This window comes from Sinocyclocheilus rhinocerous, unplaced genomic scaffold (assembly GCF_001515625.1).
Source record: "Sinocyclocheilus rhinocerous isolate Xijiao unplaced genomic scaffold, SAMN03320098_v1.1 scaffold851, whole genome shotgun sequence".
Lineage (NCBI taxonomy): Eukaryota > Metazoa > Chordata > Actinopteri > Cypriniformes > Cyprinidae > Sinocyclocheilus > Sinocyclocheilus rhinocerous.
This window is the reverse complement of record NW_015624573.1, coordinates 752,188-762,062: the sequence shown is the minus strand read 5'-3', so window position 1 is coordinate 762,062 and position 9,875 is coordinate 752,188. Positions and strand designations below refer to the sequence as shown.

General features: G+C 38.0%; 1 protein-coding gene across 3 annotated transcripts in view; it reads right to left on the bottom strand.

Annotated features, from left to right (window-relative positions):
- Positions 1-9,875, bottom strand: part of ltbp1 (latent transforming growth factor beta binding protein 1) — an 86,659-nt gene that overhangs the window by 69,151 nt on the left and 7,633 nt on the right. The window lies entirely within an intron of this gene.

Genomic DNA, 9,875 nt, shown 5'->3' with positions numbered 1-9,875 from the left:
CCCCATGTATTTTGCCAATTTTTTTTCACCATTGCATAAATTAAATAGCCAAAATGTGCTTTTTGCTGTTTTGTCTTGCTTTTCAAAGAAAAAAAAATCAATTACAAAACAACAATTTAAAAATATTTAACGCTGAACATTTTTAACATTCTAGCAGGCACTATACCAACAAAGCACAATTTAGCTTAAAATGAATAAGTTAGTAAAATATTATTTTTTGGCCATCAGACCCTCTTCTTGAATCAGGCATGTATTTTTATTTTTTTTTAACTGTACAATTAAAAGTAGCCTTGCTGAGAAGAGATTTCTTTTAAAACATTAGAAAATATTACAGATCCTAATTTGAACACTATGTGTGAATGTTATAATAAATGTATTAACAGAGCTGTTGTAATGATTATTATTGTCTTACTTTTTATTTTATTTTACAGAACAACAGTAAAATTACAATACTAACATTTATGAATGTTGATAGAGTTCTTGCTTTTTCTCAACTTTTATTTTGGCGGAAACGCGCAGGAAGACTTCAATGCTTTTGAAGTTTGACAACAACAGATTTATAAATAAGTCTCATTACGAATACGTCGTACTTATCGCATTGTCACATGCCTTGTAAAAATTCATAAAAATGTGACTGAGCAACTGACGAGCGCAGATTTTCCTCGCGCTTTGGACTTTGAACCCTGGTTAAAAAGCAGATAGCGCCGCAAGCTCGTGCAGCGCTGTCAGAATACATGCAATGCGTGCGTGTATTAGAAAACATAACGTTCTGCAGTTTATTTACTAATTGTTTAAGGCCATTTCGCGATTTCAATCATCATACAGTAAACCAGCAACAATTACCCCTTCCTCTTCTCATGGAAGACATGCAATGCAGTACTAAATAGTCTCTCGCTGTCGGTGCTTGTAATGATTTTTGCGTCTTTCACAGACAGTTTAAATGCTTCCACACTGCTGACGTGTGCTGCATTAAAGAGTGCGCGCCTCTCACTCTTCGCTGGTTGCCATTTGATCGCGTCATATCATTGTTCGGTACAATTTATTCGGTCTTTTCGCTTATTCGGCCGAACACCGAAAGAGCTTCTTTTTTTTGTTGTTGCTATTTTCGTCCGAATAATTTCGGTTGCCGAACATTCGGTGCATCGAAGTAAAACAATAATTTGACGAATTATTAAAAGGAAAGCAAAGAAAAAATAAAACAAAAGCAAAAACCAAACCAAGCAAAAAAGGGGAAAACAGGAAGTGTGGAATGGAAGGGTCCATGGGATCCAGCCTTCCATTATACATGCATTTCTGTACACACTTCCATTTTGTTCATTTTTACATGAACCGATGTAGGAGTTGAACGGAAACATTCTTATTTTCATTTTATAGTTTAGGTTTTTATTTTGTTTATTGAAAATTTTTATTTGTGGTAATAATCAACAGCATGTCGAGCTTTACATAGAATATAACTTTAAAAAGCAGATATTTCTACAATATTCTCAGCATAGTTAATACAGTAGAAAGTCCACAAGGTCATAGTTTTTGTATACTTTTTATATGATGTGGAACAAAACATAAAAATGAAGGTCAGAACTGTTTTCTGCACAGATCATGAGCGAAAGAGCAAAGAGAATGCAAGAGAGAAGCAGACTAACGGAGAGGGAAAATGAGTGGATAACTGGGTGTTGACTTGTGGTCTGTAATGACATCATTGAGGAGCAGGAACAAAGCTGTCATTCAACTACAAAGAGCCTAGCGGCCTCTGTGGCCAACCTACACACTCACTCACACACACAAACAGGGCAGCTTGCTGCTCATCAGCAAATTTATAGTTAGTCATATTAAGCGATTGAGTGCTGTGGAGATTCCTAAATAGGAAATGGATCAGTGCCCAGTGCTCAAGGCAGATGCTAGGAAGGATGATCTCAATGACAGTTTCTATGACATCACACTGAACAGCAGCTGCTTTACACAAACTGTTACAGAAAGGCATCTTATCATCTTCATATATACTTGTTACAGACCTTAACATAGGTCCAGATTTTAGAGTACAGTGAATTTTATGCTATATTCAAAATCACACATTTTACTTGTATACAAATAAACATTATATAGATTTAAATCATTATTAATATAAATGTAATTTGCATTTAATTAAGTTATAAACTATATAACAAAATATAACTTCATTTTCATAATAAAATAATGTGCTTAATTTATAAATTCTTTTTCCAGATGCTTCCTGAGGGAGCTTTTATTAAATTTAGCTTACTTTTGAAGACAAACTATACCCAAGCACATACAGACACACACACTTGTCAGAAACATAATTTTTCCATACAAGCAAGATTAAAATGAGAATTTATTGACCACAAATTATTATGCACATGCCTTGTGACAGAAGTGAGAGTCAAATATGACATCATATAAACAACTCCTCCTGGTTTGGAGTTTTTCATTTCAGTTGACATGACCCACAGCAGGGGATTTCTGTTTCTTCTCCACCCTCACTAGGCTTCCCTCCTTTTCCAATGTACCTCATTGGTCCTCTGGGGCTCAGGGTTACAAAGTGAGACGGCCCTTAGAAACGCAGTACACACACAAACACTGTTCTTGTGCATATCATGCCCTTGTACACCTCCTCTTCCACATACACACAGAAAATGAACATACATGTGAGCACAAATGTACACAGAATATCATTCTTTCAACTCAAGAACTCATGCCACATACACATTTACATACAGAAAAACGTTTATATAAGATAAAGGAGATATAGCCTAAATACTCAGCAGCACAACTGTTCTGAACACTGATAACACTAAGAAATGTTTATGCAAAATCAGCATATTAGAATGACTTTTAAAGGATCGCATAACACTGAAGCCATTGAGAAGCAAATATTAATCAATGACAAAATGAGTTATCCTTATACTAGCCCCAGAAAACAATCATTTCTACCACACATGAGTGTTCTGTCTCTCTATATAAACTTATATTGTAACTTGCTTGTACAGTGTGAATCTGTAAGTCAGTATATCACAAGTGTTAGATTGTGCTGACATCCTGCCGACATTAAACATTAGTAAGAAGATAGTCTCACCAACCCTCATGACTAATTCTGTGGGCTACTGTACAATGTGGAGGTTAAACGCTCTGCTCAATGCCTCTTCAAACAAACCTTCTTGCTGACTAAACTTCACAGCACCATAAAGTTAGGCCTCACAAAGACAGAGAGCAGGAAGGAAAGAAAGACTGATAAAGAGAGGGCGATGTTGCTGACTCAGATGACCAGGCTATGGGGAGCAGTGCTGGGTAATTCCAACACGTCCAACTTCTTATTAGTTTTATCCCACAAGTCAATATTGAAATCGGTGTTAAATGTGTTGCACTGTACCCTCAACGTGCTCAGCGGTGTAAGAGCTCATGCACAGCTGAAGGCGGCAGACAGAATGGTCGATAAGCCCATTTCAGTCTGCTAGTATTTCACAGTAGACACAGAGCCAATTAAAGGCGGCTGCGGTCGGGCCATTTCTCCGCTGAGCTTTATATGTGTTGCACATCTAAGAGCTCATTCAAGAGGATCTGTACGCTGCAGAGCTCTCCCACAGCTCTAACGTCTTCAGACGTGTTGAATCTGAAAGGTACAACTTGGATTTGCTTGGACAAGAAAGTAACATGTGGGTTAGCATGCTAAGCTACTGCCTGAGGACTGAAAGCCTGCAGTGTGAGCAGACAGGAGAGGCATTTCACAAGTTGTTGTGGAGATACTGACACAGCAAACTCCTCTCAAACAAGCCATGCTTTAATTAACCTGGAAAAATAAGCATTTATGTTAACCTTAAAGGGAAAGTTGGCCCAAAAAAATTATATTTCTGTCATCCTTTACTCTCTTCATGTCGTTTCAAACCTGTATTACTTTTAATTATACTGCTTTGTTGAATGCTAGATTCGAATGGTTTGAATGATGTTCCAAGGTGTTAAGTTGCATGACTATTAAGTACGTAGTTCCAGGTTTTTTTGACCAGATTACAGTTCTATATCACTTTGTTGTGTACTTTTCAAACTCTTAATGGTGGCTTAGGCTGTTTTAAGACTGGTATTTAACCTGTGAAATAAATAAATGAGCACTATAGGGACAAAAACATTACAAAGACATGAGCATGTGCTAATGGAATAATTGACACTGGACCACTGAGTCGTTAAAAATGAATGCAAACACGATTATTCTAAGCGTGACCTTAAAGCGACCATACGTCCTCTTATTCCCAGAAATGTCCTGGCCAGGATTTGTCTAATTGTCTAAAACGTCCAGGTTTTAGATTTGTTTTCCTATTGTTTTCATACTGCTGAAGGCAATGACTGACCAATAGTGTGCAGGCATTGGACACAATCTACCAATGTTGGTGTACAAGAAGGCGGAATCTACAAAGAAATTTCAAAGCAATGCAAATATGGTACATATAATGTATGAGGACTGTTGAGAGCATGCCAATAGGAAAACAAAGCCAAAACTCTGACATTTCAGGCAATTTAGAAATCACGGCTAGGACATGTACACTGGAAAACGTGGATGAATGAACATTCTAACTAAACCTGACATTTCAGGCAATTTAGAAATCACGGCTAGGACATGTACACTGGAAAACGTGGATACTAAACTAAACCGTACCCTAAAAATGCTTAATAATTTGATCTGATCCACTTTCTTACAAACTATAATACAATAAGCCTAATCTAAAAAATTTGATTGTTTGTGCTGGTCAAACTGCATTGCAGGTGGTTAATAAAGAAGACACAGGTGACTGTACTGAATTACCACATGCAAAAGCGGTGCAACTAGTGAATTCAGGGAACCTACAGAATTGAGCTCTTCTCTTTAGTTTAGGCTCATCCCAGCAGGTTCCTCAACCTAGTCACCTGTTCCTGCAGATCTAGGAAACTTTTTCAGCATGGACAGCCAGGAAAAACGTATCCGTCTCTCTGCCGTGCTGTTGAGCCCAGGTGAAATATTTTCATGTTGTGTTTTATCTGGCGAGGGACTTGAACGCTTGGGCTGTGTTCAGTTGAGGGACAAAATAGACTGAGCAGTCTTTTAGCGGTGAGCTATGCACACATGCCTGAGCTCAGGAAAAACACTCAAACACTTCAGATGAGCAATATGACAAATCCAGGCTCAGATGGAAGACATGAGCATTCATTGCATTTTACATGTTGTAAAACTTGTAAAACAAACTGTAAATAAGATGTAAATTATGTAGTGGCATTAAATCGAAGCTGTCATCAATGCAAAAGTTGCTCTCTGGTCCTAAATTTTCATTAGAGTTTTTACCATCCGCAAGCTCTTCGGTGCTACACAGTCTTCCATTGTGCAGACAAATTAAATCACCCATCAACCCACGACTGTCTGAGAAACACAAAAATGCTCTAAATGTTTCCTGATGAATCCAATAAAAGAACTCAGGGAAAGTCTGAGAAGCTTCTGAATGCATATCACATGGCGAATGCAAGCACGAAAACTCCTCAGGGAAGAGAGGACAACAAGGCGGCAGTCATTCTGCAGACTGAACCTAGGCTCACTTCATGACCTCCGTTCAAACAACTTTTAAACATGTCTGCTGTTTTTTCACAATCACACTCCATTCTATTTCTCAGAAGTCTGTTAAATAAGTTAAGCCATATTTTAACACTACATCCTAACCAAAATATTCCAGTAACAAGCCATTGTTGTTAAGGCAAGATTTAGGCAGGAGTTCATAAGCTCTCCGTAAAGTAATGTGTAGTTGAATAGGAACAGAATATGGACGTTTACAATTATTGGTCCAATAAGCTGCCTTCAAATTTGTAAAAAGAAATAGTGTTGAAAAGCAATAATTATTTAAATTAAATCTAAATTCCCTATTGAAAAGACACAAAATCATAAAATAATTAGTCAATTAAATTAATTAAATATATTTATTAATTAAATTAAATATATCAATTATAATGGTTCAGGAATGGTATCTAAAAATTAAATAAATAAATACTATTATAGCAATCCAGAAATGTTTATGTTTATTTTCTTTTAATAAACGCTGGCATGAACAAATGACAGGCACACTGGAAAGTTCACTGTTAAGATCAGTTTCATGTCAGAGAGCTGCTAAGAACTAATTTATTCACATAAAGTTCACTCTCTAAAAATATAAACAAGTGTAAATGTCAACATCATTTATCTGTCATTTAAAACATGAGCTCATTGATGCAATCCAATCGGTCTTCCAGGTTATTCCAACTATTACTCCCGGTTGAAGGCTTCAGTAAATATTTAGTTTATATGTAGGGTTATGTTTCAGCTAAGCTTAATGGCGCAATGCTCAAACATTTAGTAGTGCAAGTAAGTTGGTGCTGGAGCTGGTGCAACCGGCCCCTGGTCTACATTGTCATTTATTTATAGGACATGGTGGGCCAAAAATGAACCAGGATTAACACTCTTCCTGTTCTGTTAGAGATAAAGAACTGGAGTGCAATATCCTGGTGGTAAAACAGAAAGGCTAATATCCCAGCGTCCCTCTGCACTGTACTATAATAGGACTCAATGTCAGCGACCAAAGCTACCTGGATGACTGACAGCTCCAGATAAAACACTTCATCTATGAAGTTCCTTGCAGCTCGGTGGAACGAGCCAGGAAAAACAAAAGGCATTTCTATTTAGACCATTCTCTTTGTTTGCACTTTCTGAGTGAGGTGAGTGTTAAAACCTGAAAAATCGAACCCCATTACACATTTAGCAGGAAAATTTACAATCAGGTCTATCTTCCGAGACAAGAGAGGTGGTGAGTGGAGACATAGTGATCCTAAAACACAAATGGAAAGGAAGATATATAGAGACAGGGGAGGTACTGACTACAACCTGGACTTTCTCATTTTTCCCCTATATCGAAAAATATACAAGCAATGAAAAATGGTTGACCCATGATTAATCCCTTGCCACTATGTCCCAGTCATCATAAATTACAACATCTAATGCTGCTGTCAGATGAACGAAAAAGGTCATATTTCATTCTTAATTTGCTTGAAAGCATGTGTACACAGTGGTGACCCCATCATAAGACACATGTTTATGGGTTTACGCCAGTGATCTAGCAGAAAAACTGGATTCTGTACATTTATGAGAATAACCTTTCACGAAAGCGCACAGAGGCTGGCAAAACATAAAAACAAATGGCTTAATGACACCAGTGGTACTGTATAACAAAATAAAAACAATATAAACCCAAGATTTTCTGAGTCAGCAGAAAAATGGTCATAGAGACATAATACAAGGTATTAAAGAGGCTTCCCTTTTCCACACTCAATTTTCCTGCAAGGTCTTCCATTAAAAATGTTCTGTTACATTTCAGCTCAAATTTAAAAGGTCACATGTGGTTGCCGCAAGCCTGCCGGACGCTCCTTCGTCGAATCCACCGGCCGCGCCGTTCTCAAGCCCGCCCGCCTTCCGCTCACTCTAGGCCGCCGCTCACTCTAGCCCGCCGCCCTCCGCTCACTCTATGGCCTCCGCTCACTCTAGCCCACCGTGTGTTTCGTTGTGAAAGCGAAACTACTTTGTTTGGCCTTCCAAAAGAGGACGATATCCGCGTCGTCATGCCTGGGGCTGATAGAGGAGAAACAGTAATGTACAGTATGTGGAAAATAATGTGGGTTTTTTTTAACCTTAAACCGCATAAACACATTTCATTACACCAAATAATGTTCTTTTTAGCAACATCATATGACCCCTTTAAGAGCTCTCAGGCCACTCACTGTGTGGCGGACGTCAAACTATAGATGCTTCCATTAAAAATAAAAGGGATGGCTGAAGCAGGAATGTGCTCTGGGTTTGCTCCAGATGGCCTGCAAAGTGATTCCTCTGCCCGTGTAAACAGGGCCTCTTTCTGTAAACAGGGGGTTTTCTTTTTTCTTTTTCTCCCTTTTCTCCTATTATATATAGAGAGAGACATTTTAATAAATTATATATTTATTATATATTATAATATTCATTTATTAAAATCTCTCTCACACATACATGATGAGTTCCATTCCAGGCAGACTGTATTGTGCATAGTGTTGGCGATTTTTCAGTGACTCTGGTGTAGGTTATATCCTTCTGCCAGTAGGTGGTGACTGTAAAAGTAGCTGTTTGAGTCAATAATTCAACCAATTTGTTCAAAAAAGCTAAATTATTCATGAATGAAACAAGCTACCACTTTAATGAACGAATCATTGAATAATTCACTCAACCATTTTATTCAAAAACAATGATTCATTCAAGAATGAAACGAGCCACCAGGTCACAATCATTTGCTTAACTAATTTGTTCAAAATCAATGATTAATGCAAGAACAAAGCTACTGTGTTTGCTTGGAGAACTGTCACAAATCATTTTTCTGTAGCTTTGTTCAGAAATGTTTGTTTTGCATTTTCGTTTGCTGGAAAATTAGAAATACACTAAGTAGCTGGCAATATTGTTATTTGAAAGGTTTTACACCGTATCACTGTGATAAAGCAGCACTTTCAAAACGTCAGCCTGTTTGAGTAATCTGACAAATAGCCTCGTCCACAAACTCACGCCATTGGTTTAATGAGAGATCCTGTACCGCGCTCAAGCAAATATAGCAGGTTTTTTAATTGTGTCCAAATGTTTATACTTTTTAAAGGACTTAAAGGGTTAGTTCACACAAAAATTAAAATTAGCCTGTTATTTACTCACCCTCAAGCCATCCTAGGTGTATATGACTTTCTTCTTTCAGACGAATCCAATCGGAGTTATATGAAAAATTGTCCTGGAACTTCTAAGCTCTATCATTGCAGTGGGCGGGTGTTTCTGTTCAACAGTCCAAAGCACGTTAAATAAAGCGCACGCATCCGTAATAAAACGTGCCTCACACGGCTCCGGGGGGTGAATAAAGGCCTCCTATAGCGAATCCATGTGTTTTTGTGAGAAAAATATCCCTATTTCAAGCGTAATAAACACTTTTCTATCACTTCCGCCATCTGTCATACGCAGAAGCAGTTCCGGCGGATGACATAGGATGTCGGCGTTGTGTGATTAGTGACGAACGCGGAGAGAGAACAAAACAAAACGCCGGTAATGAATTAGAAGTACAAACCGAGAATTTGTAAAGAAAAATGTCAGAGGATTTTGACATTAGAGGAGACTGGTTTTCCTTTGCTAAAGTAAGGAAACTTTGCTTCTTTTTCTCCTTGTAAACAAACTTGTGAGACTAGCATATCTCAGAGGCGCACTCACAACGCATACGTACTACGTCATCCGTCGGAACATTTTCTGCATACGACAGTCAGCAGAAGTGAGAGAAAAATGTTTATTACGTTTGAAATATGGATATTTTTCTTACAGAAATGCATGGAATCGCTACAGGAGGCCTTTATTCATGCCCCGGAGCCGTGTGAGGCACATTTTATTATGGATGCGCACACTTTATTTAACGTGTTTTGGACTGTTAAAGAGAAACACCCACCCACTGCAATAATAACGCTTGGAATAGCCAGGACAATTTTTAATTTAACTCTGATTGGATTCGTCTGAAAGAAGAAAGTCATACACAGATGGCTCGAGGGTGAGTAAAACACTGGCTAATTTAAATTTTTGGGTGAACTAACCCTTTAACCTCACTGAATGATTTACATACAGTTGTCTCTGTATATTACAGGGTTAGTTCACCCAAAAATGAAAATTAACCTGTTTTACTCACCCTCAAAGCATCCTAGGTGAATGTTACTTTCTTCTTTCAGATGAATCCAATCGGAGTTATATTAAAAATTGTCCTGGCCCCTCCAAGCCTTTCAATGGGGGTAAGCGGGTGTTGGTTGTCAACAGTTCAGAAGACGTGAAATAAAGTGCGCATATCCGT